The 16,975-nt window shown below is 41.8% G+C and overlaps 17 pseudogenes; all 17 read left to right on the forward strand.

The window, feature by feature from the left end:
* Window positions 1–483: 483 nt before the first annotated feature.
* On the forward strand, window positions 484–602 carry LOC137114802 (5S ribosomal RNA; annotated as a pseudogene).
* An 853-nt stretch (window positions 603–1,455) lies between these two features.
* Window positions 1,456–1,574, forward strand: LOC137114488 (5S ribosomal RNA; annotated as a pseudogene).
* An 857-nt stretch (window positions 1,575–2,431) lies between these two features.
* Window positions 2,432–2,550, forward strand: LOC137114994 (5S ribosomal RNA; annotated as a pseudogene).
* An 853-nt stretch (window positions 2,551–3,403) lies between these two features.
* On the forward strand, window positions 3,404–3,522 carry LOC137114490 (5S ribosomal RNA; annotated as a pseudogene).
* An 857-nt stretch (window positions 3,523–4,379) lies between these two features.
* On the forward strand, window positions 4,380–4,498 carry LOC137114995 (5S ribosomal RNA; annotated as a pseudogene).
* Window positions 4,499–5,351: 853 nt separating this feature from the next.
* Window positions 5,352–5,470, forward strand: LOC137114537 (5S ribosomal RNA; annotated as a pseudogene).
* An 853-nt stretch (window positions 5,471–6,323) lies between these two features.
* Window positions 6,324–6,442, forward strand: LOC137114996 (5S ribosomal RNA; annotated as a pseudogene).
* Window positions 6,443–7,295: 853 nt separating this feature from the next.
* Window positions 7,296–7,414, forward strand: LOC137114491 (5S ribosomal RNA; annotated as a pseudogene).
* Window positions 7,415–8,271: 857 nt separating this feature from the next.
* LOC137114997 (5S ribosomal RNA) lies at window positions 8,272–8,390 on the forward strand (annotated as a pseudogene).
* An 854-nt stretch (window positions 8,391–9,244) lies between these two features.
* On the forward strand, window positions 9,245–9,363 carry LOC137114998 (5S ribosomal RNA; annotated as a pseudogene).
* Window positions 9,364–10,216: 853 nt separating this feature from the next.
* On the forward strand, window positions 10,217–10,335 carry LOC137114492 (5S ribosomal RNA; annotated as a pseudogene).
* Window positions 10,336–11,192: 857 nt separating this feature from the next.
* Window positions 11,193–11,311, forward strand: LOC137114999 (5S ribosomal RNA; annotated as a pseudogene).
* Window positions 11,312–12,165: 854 nt separating this feature from the next.
* Window positions 12,166–12,284, forward strand: LOC137115000 (5S ribosomal RNA; annotated as a pseudogene).
* An 853-nt stretch (window positions 12,285–13,137) lies between these two features.
* Window positions 13,138–13,256, forward strand: LOC137115208 (5S ribosomal RNA; annotated as a pseudogene).
* An 853-nt stretch (window positions 13,257–14,109) lies between these two features.
* On the forward strand, window positions 14,110–14,228 carry LOC137115001 (5S ribosomal RNA; annotated as a pseudogene).
* Window positions 14,229–15,085: 857 nt separating this feature from the next.
* LOC137115003 (5S ribosomal RNA) lies at window positions 15,086–15,204 on the forward strand (annotated as a pseudogene).
* Window positions 15,205–16,060: 856 nt separating this feature from the next.
* On the forward strand, window positions 16,061–16,179 carry LOC137115004 (5S ribosomal RNA; annotated as a pseudogene).
* The last annotated feature ends 796 nt before the right edge of the window (window positions 16,180–16,975 follow it).

Consider the following 16,975-nt stretch of genomic DNA (forward strand, 5'->3'; position numbering starts at 1 on the left):
GGTTTTGTGCCGTGGTTTTGTTTATAAATTGTATATTTTGTAAATAGTATTAAATCTGTAGGGGTGAACTGCCATTTTCTTTGGACTGTTTTCACATTAGGGAGTTAGGGTTAGCGACTGTCTTTTGGTTTGTTTATTTCTATCAGGCTAGCTAGCACTTTCTGTGGGAAATGGCTTATTTTGTTTATTATGTTGGCCTTGGTTCGCCCTGAGTTGTAGTGTCATGTTTTGTTTGACACTTTCTTTCGTTTAAAATAAATATCATTCTGTTGGAACATCTCGATCCTGGATTTTGGTTTGGGGATCGGAGAGGGAACATGCTAATTTATCTTTGTATGTTGCACCCTGACCCCCTAGACAGGGGCGTAACAGACCAGTACAGTTATAGTACTTTGTACTTTGCCACATTTATCTTCTTCTTAGCAAGTGTCATGCATTCTGCTTCTCCAGCGTTTTTAAGAGCTGTTGATGATGTCAAATGCAGCTTACGGCCACACTGCTCTCTAAGCGCCCGATCCCGTCCGATCTCAGCAGCCAAATATGGCCGGGCCTTGTTAGTACTTGGTAGGAAGACCGCCTGGGAATACCACGTGCTGTAAGCTTCTTTGCTTGGGTTTACGGGCAGCACAAGCTGGTGTTACTGCCTATTTATTCATAGAAATTGTTCTATATTTTCATCAAATTTTGTTCTTTCATTGCTGTTTTGCTACTTTATTGGTTTGCCAACCATCGTGCTTCATTACTAGTAGACCATGTTACAGTCCTGGCCATATGTGTTGTTTTTATTTTCTTGTTCTTATAGGTGCCCTGCCTGATTGGCCGGATTGGGGGGCAGTACAGGAAGCTGATTGGTCCATCCTACACTTCCTGGAGTTTTAAAAGTACGGTTCCCAACAGCTAGCGAGGCTCTTTCTGGCATCAGCACCTAATTGCTGTTCTTGGTTTCCAAACCTTATTTAGCATTTTTGAATTGTTAGGTTTTGTGACGTGGTTTTGTTAAAAATTGTATATTTTGTAAATAGTATTAAATCTGTAGGGGTGAACTGAGATTTTCTTTGGACCGTTTTCACATTAGGGAGTTAGGGTTAGCGACTGTCTTTTGGTTTGTTTATTTCTATCAGGCTAGCTAGCACTTTCTGTGGGAAATGGCTTATTTTGTTTATTATGTTGGCCTTGGTTCGCCATGAGTTGTGTGATTTTTTTTTTGTCACTTTCTTTCGTTTAAAATAAATATCATTCTGTTGGAACATCTCGATCCTGGATTTTGGTTTGGGGATCGGAGAGGGAACATGCTAATTTATCTTTGTATGTTGCACCCTGACCCCCTAGACAGGGGCGTAACAGACCAGTACAGTTATAGTACTTTGTACTTTGCCACATTTATCTTCTTCTTAGCAAGTGTCATGCATTCTGCTTCTCCAGCGTTTTTAAGAGCTGTTGATGATGTCAAATACAGCTTACGGCCCCACCGCTCTCTAAGCGCCCGATCTCGTCCGATCTCGGCAGCCAAATAGAGCCGGGCCTGGTTAGTACTTGGTAGGAAGACCGCCTGGGAATACCAGGTGCTGTAAGCTTTTTTGCTTGGGTTTACGGGCAGCACAAGCTGGTGTTACTGCCTATTTATTCATAGAAATTGTTCTATATTTTCATCAAATTTTGTTCTTTCATTGCTGTTTTGCTACTTTATTGGTTTGCCAACCATCGTGCTTCATTACTAGTAGACCATGTTACGGTCCTGGCCATATGTGTTGTTTTTATTTTCTTGTTCTTATAGGTGCCCTGCCTGATTGGCCGGATTGGGGGGCAGTACAGGAAGCTGATTGGTCCATCCTACACTTCCTGGAGTTTTAAAAGTACGGTTCCCAACAGCTAGCGAGGCTCTTTCTGGCATCAGCACCTGTTTGCTGTTCTTGGTTTCCAAACCTTATTTAGCATTTTTGAATTGTTAGGTTTTGTGCCGTGGTTTTGTTTATAAATTGTATATTTTGTAAATAGTATTAAATCTGTAGGGGTGAACTGCCATTTTCTTTGGAGTGTTTTCACATTAGGGAGTTAGGGTTAGCGACTATCTTTTGGTTTGTTTATTTCTATCAGGCTAGCTAACACTTTGTGTGGGAAATGGCTTATTTTGTTTATTATGTTGGCCTTGGTTCGCCCTGAGTTGTAGTGTCATGTTTTGTTTGACACTTTCTTTCGTTTAAAATAAATATCATTCTGTTGGAACATCTCAATCCTGGATTTTGGTTTGAGGATCGGAGAGGGAACATGCAAATTTATCTTTGTATGTTTCACCCTGACCCCCTAGACAGGGGCGTAACAGACCAGTACAGTTATAGTACTTTGTACTTTGCCACATTTATCTTCTTCTTAGCAAGTGTCATGCATTCTGCTTCTCCAGCGTTTTTAGGAGCTGTTGATGATGTCAAATGCAGCTTACGGCCACACCGCTCTCTAAGCGCCCGATCTCGTCCGATCTCGGCAGCCAAATAGAGCCGGGCCTGGTTAGTACTTGGTAGGAAGACCGCCTGGGAATACCAGGTGCTGTAAGCTTTTTTGCTTGGGTTTACGGGCAGCACAAGCTGGTGTTACTGCCTATTTATTCATAGAAATTGTTCTATATTTTCATCAAATTTTGTTCTTTCATTGCTGTTTTGCTACTTTATTGGTTTGCCAACCATCGTGCTTCATTACTAGTAGACCATGTTACGGTCCTGGCCATATGTGTTGTTTTTATTTTCTTGTTCTTATAGGTGCCCTGCCTGATTGGCCGGATTGGGGGGCAGTACAGGAAGCTGATTGGTCCATCCTACACTTCCTGGAGTTTTAAAAGTACGGTTCCCAACAGCAAGCGAGGCTCTTTCTGGCATCAGCACCTGTTTGCTGTTCTTGGTTTCCAAACCTTATTTAGCATTTTTGAATTGTTAGGTTTTGTGACGTGGTTTTGTTATAAATTGTATATTTTGTAAATAGTATTAAATCTGTAGGGGTGAACTGCCATTTTCTTTGGACCGTTTTCACATTAGGGAGTTAGGGTTAGCGACTGTCTTTTGGTTTGTTTATTTCTATCAGGCTAGCTAGCACTTTCTGTGGGAAATGGCTTATTTTGTTTATTATGTTGGCCTTGGTTCGCCATGAGTTGTGTCATTTTTTGTTTGTCACTTTCTTTCGTTTAAAATAAATATCATTCTGTTGGAACATCTCGATCCTGGATTTTGGTTTGGGGATCGGAGAGGGAACATGCTAATTTATCTTTGTATGTTGCACCCTGACCCCCTAGACAGGGGCGTAACAGACCAGTACAGTTATAGTACTTTGTACTTTGCCACATTTATCTTCTTCTTAGCAAGTGTCATGCATTCTGCTTCTCCAGCGTTTTTAAGAGCTGTTGATGATGTCAAATGCAGCTTACGGCCCCACCGCTCTCTAAGCGCCCGATCTCGTCCGATCTCGGCAGCCAAATAGAGCCGGGCCTGGTTAGTACTTGGTAGGAAGACCGCCTGGGAATACCAGGTGCTGTAAGCTTTTCTGCTTGGGTTTACGGGCAGCACAAGCTGGTGTTACTGCCTATTTATTCATAGAAATTGTTCTATATTTTCATCAAATTTTGTTCTTTCATTGCTGTTTTGCTACTTTATTGGTTTGCCAACCATCGTGCTTCATTACTAGTAGACCATGTTACGGTCCTGGCCATATGTGTTGTTTTTATTTTCTTTTTCTTATAGGTGCCCTGCCTGATTGGCCGGATTGGGGGGCAGTACAGGAAGCTGATTGGTCCATCCTACACTTCCTGGAGTTTTAAAAGTACGGTTCCCAACAGCTAGCGAGGCTCTTTCTGGCATCAGCACCTGTTTGCTGTTCTTGGTTTCCAAACCTTATTTAGCATTTTTGAATTGTTAGGTTTTGTGCCGTGGTTTTGTTTATAAATTGTATATTTTGTAAATAGTATTAAATCTGTAGGGGTGAACTGCCATTTTCTTTGGACTGTTTTCACATTAGGGAGTTATGGTTAGCGACTGTCTTTTGGTTTGTTTATTTCTATCAGGCTAGCTAGCACTTTCTGTGGGAAATGGCTTATTTTGTTTATTATGTTGGCCTTGGTTCGCCCTGAGTTGTAGTGTCATGTTTTGTTTGACACTTTCTTTCGTTTAAAATAAATATCATTCTGTTGGAACATCTCGATCCTGGATTATGGTTTGGAGACCGGAGAGGGAACATCCTAATTTATTTTTGTATGTTGCACCCTGACCCCCTAGACAGGGGCGTAACAGACCAGTACAGTTATAGTATTTTGTACTTTGCCACATTTATCTTCTTCTTAGCAAGTGTCATGCATTCTGCTTCTCCAGCGTTTTTAAGAGCTGTTGATGATGTCAAATGCAGCTTACGGCCACACCGCTCTCTAAGCGCCCGATCTCGTCCGATCTCGGCAGCCAAATAGAGCCGGGCCTGGTTAGTACTTGGTAGGAAGACCGCCTGGGAATACCAGGTGCTGTAAGCTTTTTTGCTTGGGTTTACGGGCAGCACAAGCTGGTGTTACTGCCTATTTATTCATAGAAATTGTTCTATATTTTCATCAAATTTTGTTCTTTCATTGCTGTTTTGCTACTTTTTTGGTTTGCCAACCATCGTGCTTCATTACTAGTAGACCATGTTACGGTCCTGGCCATATGTGTTGTTTTTATTTTCTTGTTCTTATAGGTGCCCTGCCTGATTGGCCGGATTGGGGGGCAGTACAGGAAGCTGATTGGTCCATCCTACACTTCCTGGAGTTTTAAAAGTACGGTTCCCAACAGCAAGCGAGGCTCTTTCTGGCATCAGCACCTGTTTGCTGTTCTTGGTTTCCAAACCTTATTTAGCATTTTTGAATTGTTAGGTTTTGTGACGTGGTTTTGTTATAAATTGTATATTTTGTAAATAGTATTAAATCTGTAGGGGTGAACTGCCATTTTCTTTGGACCGTTTTCACATTAGGGAGTTAGGGTTAGCGACTGTCTTTTGGTTTGTTTATTTCTATCAGGCTAGCTAGCACTTTCTGTGGGAAATGGCTTATTTTGTTTATTATGTTGGCCTTGGTTCGCCCTGAGTTGTGTCATTTTTTGTTTGTCACTTTCTTTCGTTTAAAATAAATATCATTCTGTTGGAACATCTCGATCCTGGATTTTGGTTTGGGGATCGGAGAGGGAACATGCTAATTTATCTTTGTATGTTGCACCCTGACCCCCTAGACAGGGGCGTAACAGACCAGTACAGTTATAGTACTTTGTACTTTGCCACATTTATCTTCTTCTTAGCAAGTGTCATGCATTCTGCTTCTCCAGCGTTTTTAAGAGCTGTTGATGATGTCAAATGCAGCTTACGGCCACACCGCTCTCTAAGCGCCCGATCTCGTCCGATCTTGGCAGCCAAATAGAGCCGGGCCTGGTTAGTACTTGGTAGGAAGACCGCCTGGGAATACCAGGTGCTGTAAGCTTTTTTGCTTGGGTTTACGGGCAGCACAAGCTGGTGTTACTGCCTATTTATTCATAGAAATTGTTCTATATTTTCATCAAATTTTGTTCTTTCATTGCTGTTTTGCTACTTTATTGGTTTGCCAACCATCGTGCTTCATTACTAGTAGACCATGTTACGGTCCTGGCCATATGTGTTGTTTTTATTTTCTTGTTCTTATAGGTGCCCTGCCTGATTGGCCGGATTGGGGGGCAGTACAGGAAGCTGATTGGTCCATCCTACACTTCCTGGAGTTTTAAAAGTACGGTTCCCAACAGCAAGCGAGGCTCTTTCTGGCATCAGCACCTGTTTGCTGTTCTTGGTTTCCAAACCTTATTTAGCATTTTTGAATTGTTAGGTTTTGTGACGTGGTTTTGTTATAAATTGTATATTTTGTAAATAGTATTAAATCTGTAGGGGTGAACTGCCATTTTCTTTGGACCGTTTTCACATTAGGGAGTTAGGGTTAGCGACTGTCTTTTGGTTTGTTTATTTCTATCAGGCTAGCTAGCACTTTCTGTGGGAAATGGCTTATTTTGTTTATTATGTTGGCCTTGGTTCGCCATGAGTTGTGTCATTTTTTGTTTGTCACTTTCTTTCGTTTAAAATAAATATCATTCTGTTGGAACATCTCGATCCTGGATTTTGGTTTGGGGATCGGAGAGGGAACATGCTAATTTATCTTTGTATGTTGCACCCTGACCCCCTAGACAGGGGCGTAACAGACCAGTACAGTTATAGTACTTTGTACTTTGCCACATTTATCTTCTTCTTAGCAAGTGTCATGCATTCTGCTTCTCTAGCGTTTTTAAGAGCTGTTGATGATGTCAAATGCAGCTTACGGCCACACCGCTCTCTAAGCGCCCGATCTCGTCCGATCTCGGCAGCCAAATAGAGCCGGGCCTGGTTAGTACTTGGTAGGAAGACCGCCTGGGAATACCAGGTGCTGTAAGCTTTTTTGCTTGGGTTTACGGGCAGCACAAGCTGGTGTTACTGCCTATTTATTCATAGAAATTGTTCTATATTTTCATCAAATTTTGTTCTTTCATTGCTGTTTTGCTACTTTATTGGTTTGCCAACCATCGTGCTTCATTACTAGTAGACCATGTTACGGTCCTGGCCATATGTGTTGTTTTTATTTTCTTTTTCTTATAGGTGCCCTGCCTGATTGGCCGGATTGGGGGGCAGTACAGGAAGCTGATTGGTCCATCCTACACTTCCTGGAGTTTTAAAAGTACGGTTCCCAACAGCAAGCGAGGCTCTTTCTGGCATCAGCACCTGTTTGCTGTTCTTGGTTTCCAAACCTTATTTAGCATTTTTGAATTGTTAGGTTTTGTGACGTGGTTTTGTTATAAATTGTATATTTTGTAAATAGTATTAAATCTGTAGGGGTGAACTGCCATTTTCTTTGGACCGTTTTCACATTAAGGAGTTAGGGATAGCGACTGTCTTTTGGTTTGTTTATTTCTATCAGGCTAGCTAGCACTTTCTGTGGGAAATGGCTTATTTTGTTTATTATGTTGGCCTTGGTTCGCCATGAGTTGTGTCATTTTTTGTTTGTCACTTTCTTTCGTTTAAAATAAATATCATTCTGTTGGAACATCTCGATCCTGGATTTTGGTTTGGGGATCGGAGAGGGAACATGCTAATTTATCTTTGTATGTTGCACCCTGACCCCCTAGACAGGGGCGTAACAGACCAGTACAGTTATAGTACTTTGTACTTTGCCACATTTATCTTCTTCTTAGCAAGTGTCATGCATTCTGCTTCTCCAGCGTTTTTAAGAGCTGTTGATGATGTCAAATGCAGCTTACGGCCCCACCGCTCTCTAAGCGCCCGATCTCGTCCGATCTCGGCAGCCAAATAGAGCCGGGCCTGGTTAGTACTTGGTAGGAAGACCGCCTGGGAATACCAGGTGCTGTAAGCTTTTCTGCTTGGGTTTACGGGCAGCACAAGCTGGTGTTACTGCCTATTTATTCATAGAAATTGTTCTATATTTTCATCAAATTTTGTTCTTTCATTGCTGTTTTGCTACTTTATTGGTTTGCCAACCATCGTGCTTCATTACTAGTAGACCATGTTACGGTCCTGGCCATATGTGTTGTTTTTATTTTCTTTTTCTTATAGGTGCCCTGCCTGATTGGCCGGATTGGGGGGCAGTACAGGAAGCTGATTGGTCCATCCTACACTTCCTGGAGTTTTAAAAGTACGGTTCCCAACAGCTAGCGAGGCTCTTTCTGGCATCAGCACCTGTTTGCTGTTCTTGGTTTCCAAACCTTATTTAGCATTTTTGAATTGTTAGGTTTTGTGCCGTGGTTTTGTTTATAAATTGTATATTTTGTAAATAGTATTAAATCTGTAGGGGTGAACTGCCATTTTCTTTGGACTGTTTTCACATTAGGGAGTTATGGTTAGCGACTGTCTTTTGGTTTGTTTATTTCTATCAGGCTAGCTAGCACTTTCTGTGGGAAATGGCTTATTTTGTTTATTATGTTGGCCTTGGTTCGCCCTGAGTTGTAGTGTCATGTTTTGTTTGACACTTTCTTTCGTTTAAAATAAATATCATTCTGTTGGAACATCTCGATCCTGGATTATGGTTTGGAGACCGGAGAGGGAACATCCTAATTTATTTTTGTATGTTGCACCCTGACCCCCTAGACAGGGGCGTAACAGACCAGTACAGTTATAGTATTTTGTACTTTGCCACATTTATCTTCTTCTTAGCAAGTGTCATGCATTCTGCTTCTCCAGCGTTTTTAAGAGCTGTTGATGATGTCAAATGCAGCTTACGGCCACACCGCTCTCTAAGCGCCCGATCTCGTCCGATCTCGGCAGCCAAATAGAGCCGGGCCTGGTTAGTACTTGGTAGGAAGACCGCCTGGGAATACCAGGTGCTGTAAGCTTTTTTTGCTTGGGTTTACGGGCAGCACAAGCTGGTGTTACTGCCTATTTATTCATAGAAATTGTTCTATATTTTCATCAAATTTTGTTCTTTCATTGCTGTTTTGCTACTTTATTGGTTTGCCAACCATCGTGCTTCATTACTAGTAGACCATGTTACGGTCCTGGCCATATGTGTTGTTTTTATTTTCTTGTTCTTATAGGTGCCCTGCCTGATTGGCCGGATTGGGGGGCAGTACAGGAAGCTGATTGGTCCATCCTACACTTCCTGGAGTTTTAAAAGTACGGTTCCCAACAGCAAGCGAGGCTCTTTCTGGCATCAGCACCTGTTTGCTGTTCTTGGTTTCCAAACCTTATTTAGCATTTTTGAATTGTTAGGTTTTGTGACGTGGTTTTGTTATAAATTGTATATTTTGTAAATAGTATTAAATCTGTAGGGGTGAACTGCCATTTTCTTTGGACCGTTTTCACATTAGGGAGTTAGGGTTAGCGACTGTCTTTTGGTTTGTTTATTTCTATCAGGCTAGCTAGCACTTTCTGTGGGAAATGGCTTATTTTGTTTATTATGTTGGCCTTGGTTCGCCCTGAGTTGTGTCATTTTTTGTTTGTCACTTTCTTTCGTTTAAAATAAATATCATTCTGTTGGAACATCTCGATCCTGGATTATGGTTTGGAGACCGGAGAGGGAACATCCTAATTTATTTTTGTATGTTGCACCCTGACCCCCTAGACAGGGGCGTAACAGACCAGTACAGTTATAGTATTTTGTACTTTGCCACATTTATCTTCTTCTTAGCAAGTGTCATGCATTCTGCTTCTCCAGCGTTTTTAAGAGCTGTTGATGATGTCAAATGCAGCTTACGGCCACACCGCTCTCTAAGCGCCCGATCTCGTCCGATCTCGGCAGCCAAATAGAGCCGGGCCTGGTTAGTACTTGGTAGGAAGACCGCCTGGGAATACCAGGTGCTGTAAGCTTTTTTGCTTGGGTTTACGGGCAGCACAAGCTGGTGTTACTGCCTATTTATTCATAGAAATTGTTCTATATTTTCATCAAATTTTGTTCTTTCATTGCTGTTTTGCTACTTTATTGGTTTGCCAACCATCGTGCTTCATTACTAGTAGACCATGTTACGGTCCTGGCCATATGTGTTGTTTTTATTTTCTTTTTCTTATAGGTGCCCTGCCTGATTGGCCGGATTGGGGGGCAGTACAGGAAGCTGATTGGTCCATCCTACACTTCCTGGAGTTTTAAAAGTACGGTTCCCAACAGCAAGCGAGGCTCTTTCTGGCATCAGCACCTGTTTGCTGTTCTTGGTTTCCAAACCTTATTTAGCATTTTTGAATTGTTAGGTTTTGTGACGTGGTTTTGTTATAAATTGTATATTTTGTAAATAGTATTAAATCTGTAGGGGTGAACTGCCATTTTCTTTGGACCGTTTTCACATTAGGGAGTTAGGGATAGCGACTGTCTTTTGGTTTGTTTATTTCTATCAGGCTAGCTAGCACTTTCTGTGGGAAATGGCTTATTTTGTTTATTATGTTGGCCTTGGTTCGCCATGAGTTGTGTCATTTTTTGTTTGTCACTTTCTTTCGTTTAAAATAAATATCATTCTGTTGGAACATCTCGATCCTGGATTTTGGTTTGGGGATCGGAGAGGGAACATGCTAATTTATCTTTGTATGTTGCACCCTGACCCCCTAGACAGGGGCGTAACAGACCAGTACAGTTATAGTACTTTGTACTTTGCCACATTTATCTTCTTCTTAGCAAGTGTCATGCATTCTGCTTCTCCAGCGTTTTTAAGAGCTGTTGATGATGTCAAATGCAGCTTACGGCCCCACCGCTCTCTAAGCGCCCGATCTCGTCCGATCTCGGCAGCCAAATAGAGCCGGGCCTGGTTAGTACTTGGTAGGAAGACCGCCTGGGAATACCAGGTGCTGTAAGCTTTTCTGCTTGGGTTTACGGGCAGCACAAGCTGGTGTTACTGCCTATTTATTCATAGAAATTGTTCTATATTTTCATCAAATTTTGTTCTTTCATTGCTGTTTTGCTACTTTATTGGTTTGCCAACCATCGTGCTTCATTACTAGTAGACCATGTTACGGTCCTGGCCATATGTGTTGTTTTTATTTTCTTTTTCTTATAGGTGCCCTGCCTGATTGGCCGGATTGGGGGGCAGTACAGGAAGCTGATTGGTCCATCCTACACTTCCTGGAGTTTTAAAAGTACGGTTCCCAACAGCTAGCGAGGCTCTTTCTGGCATCAGCACCTGTTTGCTGTTCTTGGTTTCCAAACCTTATTTAGCATTTTTGAATTGTTAGGTTTTGTGCCGTGGTTTTGTTTATAAATTGTATATTTTGTAAATAGTATTAAATCTGTAGGGGTGAACTGCCATTTTCTTTGGACTGTTTTCACATTAGGGAGTTATGGTTAGCGACTGTCTTTTGGTTTGTTTATTTCTATCAGGCTAGCTAGCACTTTCTGTGGGAAATGGCTTATTTTGTTTATTATGTTGGCCTTGGTTCGCCCTGAGTTGTAGTGTCATGTTTTGTTTGACACTTTCTTTCGTTTAAAATAAATATCATTCTGTTGGAACATCTCGATCCTGGATTATGGTTTGGAGACCGGAGAGGGAACATCCTAATTTATTTTTGTATGTTGCACCCTGACCCCCTAGACAGGGGCGTAACAGACCAGTACAGTTATAGTATTTTGTACTTTGCCACATTTATCTTCTTCTTAGCAAGTGTCATGCATTCTGCTTCTCCAGCGTTTTTAAGAGCTGTTGATGATGTCAAATGCAGCTTACGGCCACACCGCTCTCTAAGCGCCCGATCTCGTCCGATCTCGGCAGCCAAATAGAGCCGGGCCTGGTTAGTACTTGGTAGGAAGACCGCCTGGGAATACCAGGTGCTGTAAGCTTTTTTTGCTTGGGTTTACGGGCAGCACAAGCTGGTGTTACTGCCTATTTATTCATAGAAATTGTTCTATATTTTCATCAAATTTTGTTCTTTCATTGCTGTTTTGCTACTTTATTGGTTTGCCAACCATCGTGCTTCATTACTAGTAGACCATGTTACGGTCCTGGCCATATGTGTTGTTTTTATTTTCTTGTTCTTATAGGTGCCCTGCCTGATTGGCCGGATTGGGGGGCAGTACAGGAAGCTGATTGGTCCATCCTACACTTCCTGGAGTTTTAAAAGTACGGTTCCCAACAGCAAGCGAGGCTCTTTCTGGCATCAGCACCTGTTTGCTGTTCTTGGTTTCCAAACCTTATTTAGCATTTTTGAATTGTTAGGTTTTGTGACGTGGTTTTGTTATAAATTGTATATTTTGTAAATAGTATTAAATCTGTAGGGGTGAACTGCCATTTTCTTTGGACCGTTTTCACATTAGGGAGTTAGGGTTAGCGACTGTCTTTTGGTTTGTTTATTTCTATCAGGCTAGCTAGCACTTTCTGTGGGAAATGGCTTATTTTGTTTATTATGTTGGCCTTGGTTCGCCCTGAGTTGTGTCATTTTTTGTTTGTCACTTTCTTTCGTTTAAAATAAATATCATTCTGTTGGAACATCTCGATCCTGGATTATGGTTTGGAGACCGGAGAGGGAACATCCTAATTTATTTTTGTATGTTGCACCCTGACCCCCTAGACAGGGGCGTAACAGACCAGTACAGTTATAGTATTTTGTACTTTGCCACATTTATCTTCTTCTTAGCAAGTGTCATGCATTCTGCTTCTCCAGCGTTTTTAAGAGCTGTTGATGATGTCAAATGCAGCTTACGGCCACACCGCTCTCTAAGCGCCCGATCTCGTCCGATCTCGGCAGCCAAATAGAGCCGGGCCTGGTTAGTACTTGGTAGGAAGACCGCCTGGGAATACCAGGTGCTGTAAGCTTTTTTGCTTGGGTTTACGGGCAGCACAAGCTGGTGTTACTGCCTATTTATTCATAGAAATTGTTCTATATTTTCATCAAATTTTGTTCTTTCATTGCTGTTTTGCTACTTTTTTGGTTTGCCAACCATCGTGCTTCATTACTAGTAGACCATGTTACGGTCCTGGCCATATGTGTTGTTTTTATTTTCTTGTTCTTATAGGTGCCCTGCCTGATTGGCCGGATTGGGGGGCAGTACAGGAAGCTGATTGGTCCATCCTACACTTCCTGGAGTTTTAAAAGTACGGTTCCCAACAGCAAGCGAGGCTCTTTCTGGCATCAGCACCTGTTTGCTGTTCTTGGTTTCCAAACCTTATTTAGCATTTTTGAATTGTTAGGTTTTGTGACGTGGTTTTGTTATAAATTGTATATTTTGTAAATAGTATTAAATCTGTAGGGGTGAACTGCCATTTTCTTTGGACCGTTTTCACATTAGGGAGTTAGGGTTAGCGACTGTCTTTTGGTTTGTTTATTTCTATCAGGCTAGCTAGCACTTTCTGTGGGAAATGGCTTATTTTGTTTATTATGTTGGCCTTGGTTCGCCCTGAGTTGTGTCATTTTTTGTTTGTCACTTTCTTTCGTTTAAAATAAATATCATTCTGTTGGAACATCTCGATCCTGGATTTTGGTTTGGGGATCGGAGAGGGAACATGCTAATTTATCTTTGTATGTTGCACCCTGACCCCCTAGACAGGGGCGTAACAGACCAGTACAGTTATAGTACTTTGTACTTTGCCACATTTATCTTCTTCTTAGCAAGTGTCATGCATTCTGCTTCTCCAGCGTTTTTAAGAGCTGTTGATGATGTCAAATGCAGCTTATGGCCACACCGCTCTCTAAGCGCCCGATCTCGTCCGATCTCGGCAGCCAAATAGAGCCGGGCCTGGTTAGTACTTGGTAGGAAGACCGCCTGGGAATACCAGGTGCTGTAAGCTTTTTTGCTTGGGTTTACGGGCAGCACAAGCTGGTGTTACTGCCTATTTATTCATAGAAATTGTTCTATATTTTCATCAAATTTTGTTCTTTCATTGCTGTTTTGCTACTTTATTGGTTTGCCAACCATCGTGCTTCATTACTAGTAGACCATGTTACGGTCCTGGCCATATGTGTTGTTTTTATTTTCTTGTTCTTATAGGTGCCCTGCCTGATTGGCCGGATTGGGGGGCAGTACAGGAAGCTGATTGGTCCATCCTACACTTCCTGGAGTTTTAAAAGTACGGTTCCCAACAGCAAGCGAGGCTCTTTCTGGCATCAGCACCTGTTTGCTGTTCTTGGTTTCCAAACCTTATTTAGCATTTTTGAATTGTTAGGTTTTGTGACGTGGTTTTGTTATAAATTGTATATTTTGTAAATAGTATTAAATCTGTAGGGGTGAACTGCCATTTTCTTTGGACCGTTTTCACATTAGGGAGTTAGGGTTAGCGACTGTCTTTTGGTTTGTTTATTTCTATCAGGCTAGCTAGCACTTTCTGTGGGAAATGGCTTATTTTGTTTATTATGTTGGCCTTGGTTCGCCATGAGTTGTGTCATTTTTTGTTTGTCACTTTCTTTCGTTTAAAATAAATATCATTCTGTTGGAACATCTCGATCCTGGATTTTGGTTTGGGGATCGGAGAGGGAACATGCTAATTTATCTTTGTATGTTGCACCCTGACCCCCTAGACAGGGGCGTAACAGACCAGTACAGTTATAGTACTTTGTACTTTGCCACATTTATCTTCTTCTTAGCAAGTGTCATGGATTCTGCTTCTCTAGCGTTTTTAAGAGCTGTTGATGATGTCAAATGCAGCTTACGGCCACACCGCTCTCTAAGCGCCCGATCTCGTCCGATCTCGGCAGCCAAATAGAGCCGGGCCTGGTTAGTACTTGGTAGGAAGACCGCCTGGGAATACCAGGTGCTGTAAGCTTTTTTGCTTGGGTTTACGGGCAGCACAAGCTGGTGTTACTGCCTATTTATTCATAGAAATTGTTCTATATTTTCATCAAATTTTGTTCTTTCATTGCTGTTTTGCTACTTTATTGGTTTGCCAACCATCGTGCTTCATTACTAGTAGACCATGTTACGGTCCTGGCCATATGTGTTGTTTTTATTTTCTTTTTCTTATAGGTGCCCTGCCTGATTGGCCGGATTGGGGGGCAGTACAGGAAGCTGATTGGTCCATCCTACACTTCCTGGAGTTTTAAAAGTACGGTTCCCAACAGCTAGCGAGGCTCTTTCTGGCATCAGCACCTGTTTGCTGTTCTTGGTTTCCAAACCTTATTTAGCATTTTTGAATTGTTAGGTTTTGTGCCGTGGTTTTGTTTATAAATTGTATATTTTGTAAATAGTATTAAATCTATAGGGGTGAACTGCCATTTTCTTTGGAGTGTTTTCACATTAGGGAGTTATGGTTAGCGACTGTCTTTTGGTTTGTTTATTTCTATCAGGCTAGCTAGCACTTTCTGTGGGAAATGGCTTATTTTGTTTATTATGTTGGCCTTGGTTCGCCCTGAGTTGTAGTGTCATGTTTTGTTTGACACTTTCTTTCGTTTAAAATAAATATCATTCTGTTGGAACATCTCGATCCTGGATTATGGTTTGGAGACCGGAGAGGGAACATCCTAATTTATCTTTGTATGTTGCACCCTGACCCCCTAGACAGGGGCGTAACAGACCAGTACAGTTATAGTACTTTGTACTTTGCCACATTTATCTTCTTCTTAGCAAGTGTCATGCATTCTGCTTCTCCAGCGTTTTTAAGAGCTGTTGATGATGTCAAATGCAGCTTACGGCCACACCGCTCTCTAAGCGCCCGATCTCGTCCGATCTCGGCAGCCAAATAGAGCCGGGCCTGGTTAGTACTTGGTAGGAAGACCGCCTGGGAATACCAGGTGCTGTAAGCTTTTTTGCTTGGGTTTACGGGCAGCACAAGCTGGTGTTACTGCCTATTTATTCATAGAAATTGTTCTATATTTTCATCAAATTTTGTTCTTTCATTGCTGTTTTGCTACTTTATTGGTTTGCCAACCATCGTGCTTCATTACTAGTAGACCATGTTACGGTCCTGGCCATATGTGTTGTTTTTATTTTCTTGTTCTTATAGGTGCCCTGCCTGATTGGCCGGATTGGGGGGCAGTACAGGAAGCTGATTGGTCCATCCTACACTTCCTGGAGTTTTAAAAGTACGGTTCCCAACAGCAAGCGAGGCTCTTTCTGGCATCAGCACCTGTTTGCTGTTCTTGGTTTCCAAACCTTATTTAGCATTTTTGAATTGTTAGGTTTTGTGACGTGGTTTTGTTATAAATTGTATATTTTGTAAATAGTATTAAATCTGTAGGGGTGAACTGCCATTTTCTTTGGACCGTTTTCACATTAGGGAGTTAGGGTTAGCGACTGTCTTTTGGTTTGTTTATTTTTATCAGGCTAGCTAGCACTTTCTGTGGGAAATGGCTTATTTTGTTTATTATGTTGGCCTTGGTTCGCCCTGAGTTGTAGTGTCATGTTTTGTTTGACACTTTCTTTCGTTTAAAATAAATATCATTCTGTTGGAACATCTCGATCCTGGATTATGGTTTGGAGACCGGAGAGGGAACATCCTAATTTATCTTTGTATGTTGCACCCTGACCCCCTAGACAGGGGCGTAACAGACCAGTACAGTTATAGTACTTTGTACTTTGCCACATTTATCTTCTTCTTAGCAAGTGTCATGCATTCTGCTTCTCCAGCGTTTTTAAGAGCTGTTGATGATGTCAAATGCAGCTTACGGCCACACCGCTCTCTAAGCGCCCGATCTCGTCCGATCTCGGCAGCCAAATAGAGCCGGGCCTGGTTAGTACTTGGTAGGAAGACCGCCTGGGAATACCAGGTGCTGTAAGCTTTTTTGCTTGGGTTTACGGGCAGCACAAGCTGGTGTTACTGCCTATTTATTCATAGAAATTGTTCTATATTTTCATCAAATTTTGTTCTTTCATTGCTGTTTTGCTACTTTATTGGTTTGCCAACCATCGTGCTTCATTACTAGTAGACCATGTTACGGTCCTGGCCATATGTGTTGTTTTTATTTTCTTTTTCTTATAGGTGCCCTGCCTGATTGGCTGGATTGGGGGGCAGTACAGGAAGCTGATTGGTCCATCCTACACTTCCTGGAGTTTTAAAAGTACGGTTCCCAACAGCTAGCGAGGCTCTTTCTGGCATCAGCACCTGTTTGCTGTTCTTGGTTTCCAAACCGTATTTAGCATTTTTGAATTGTTAGGTTTTGTGCCGTGGTTTTGTTTATAAATTGTATATTTTGTAAATAGTATTAAATCTGTAGGGGTGAACTGCCATTTTCTTTGGACTGTTTTCACATTAGGGAGTTATGGTTAGCGACTGTCTTTTGGTTTGTTTATTTCTATCAGGCTAGCTAGCACTTTCTGTGGGAAATGGCTTATTTTGTTTATTATGTTGGCCTTGGTTCGCCCTGAGTTGTAGTGTCATGTTTTGTTTGACACTTTCTTTCGTTTAAAATAAATATCATTCTGTTGGAACATCTCGATCCTGGATTATGGTTTGGAGACCGGAGAGGGAACATCCTAATTTATCTTTGTATGTTGCACCCTGACCCCCTAGACAGGGGCGTAACAGACCAGTACAGTTATAGTACTTTGTACTTTGCCACATTTATCTTCTTCTTA

The sequence above is a fragment of the Channa argus genome, unplaced genomic scaffold (genome assembly GCF_033026475.1).
Source record: "Channa argus isolate prfri unplaced genomic scaffold, Channa argus male v1.0 Contig020, whole genome shotgun sequence".
NCBI lineage: Eukaryota > Metazoa > Chordata > Actinopteri > Anabantiformes > Channidae > Channa > Channa argus.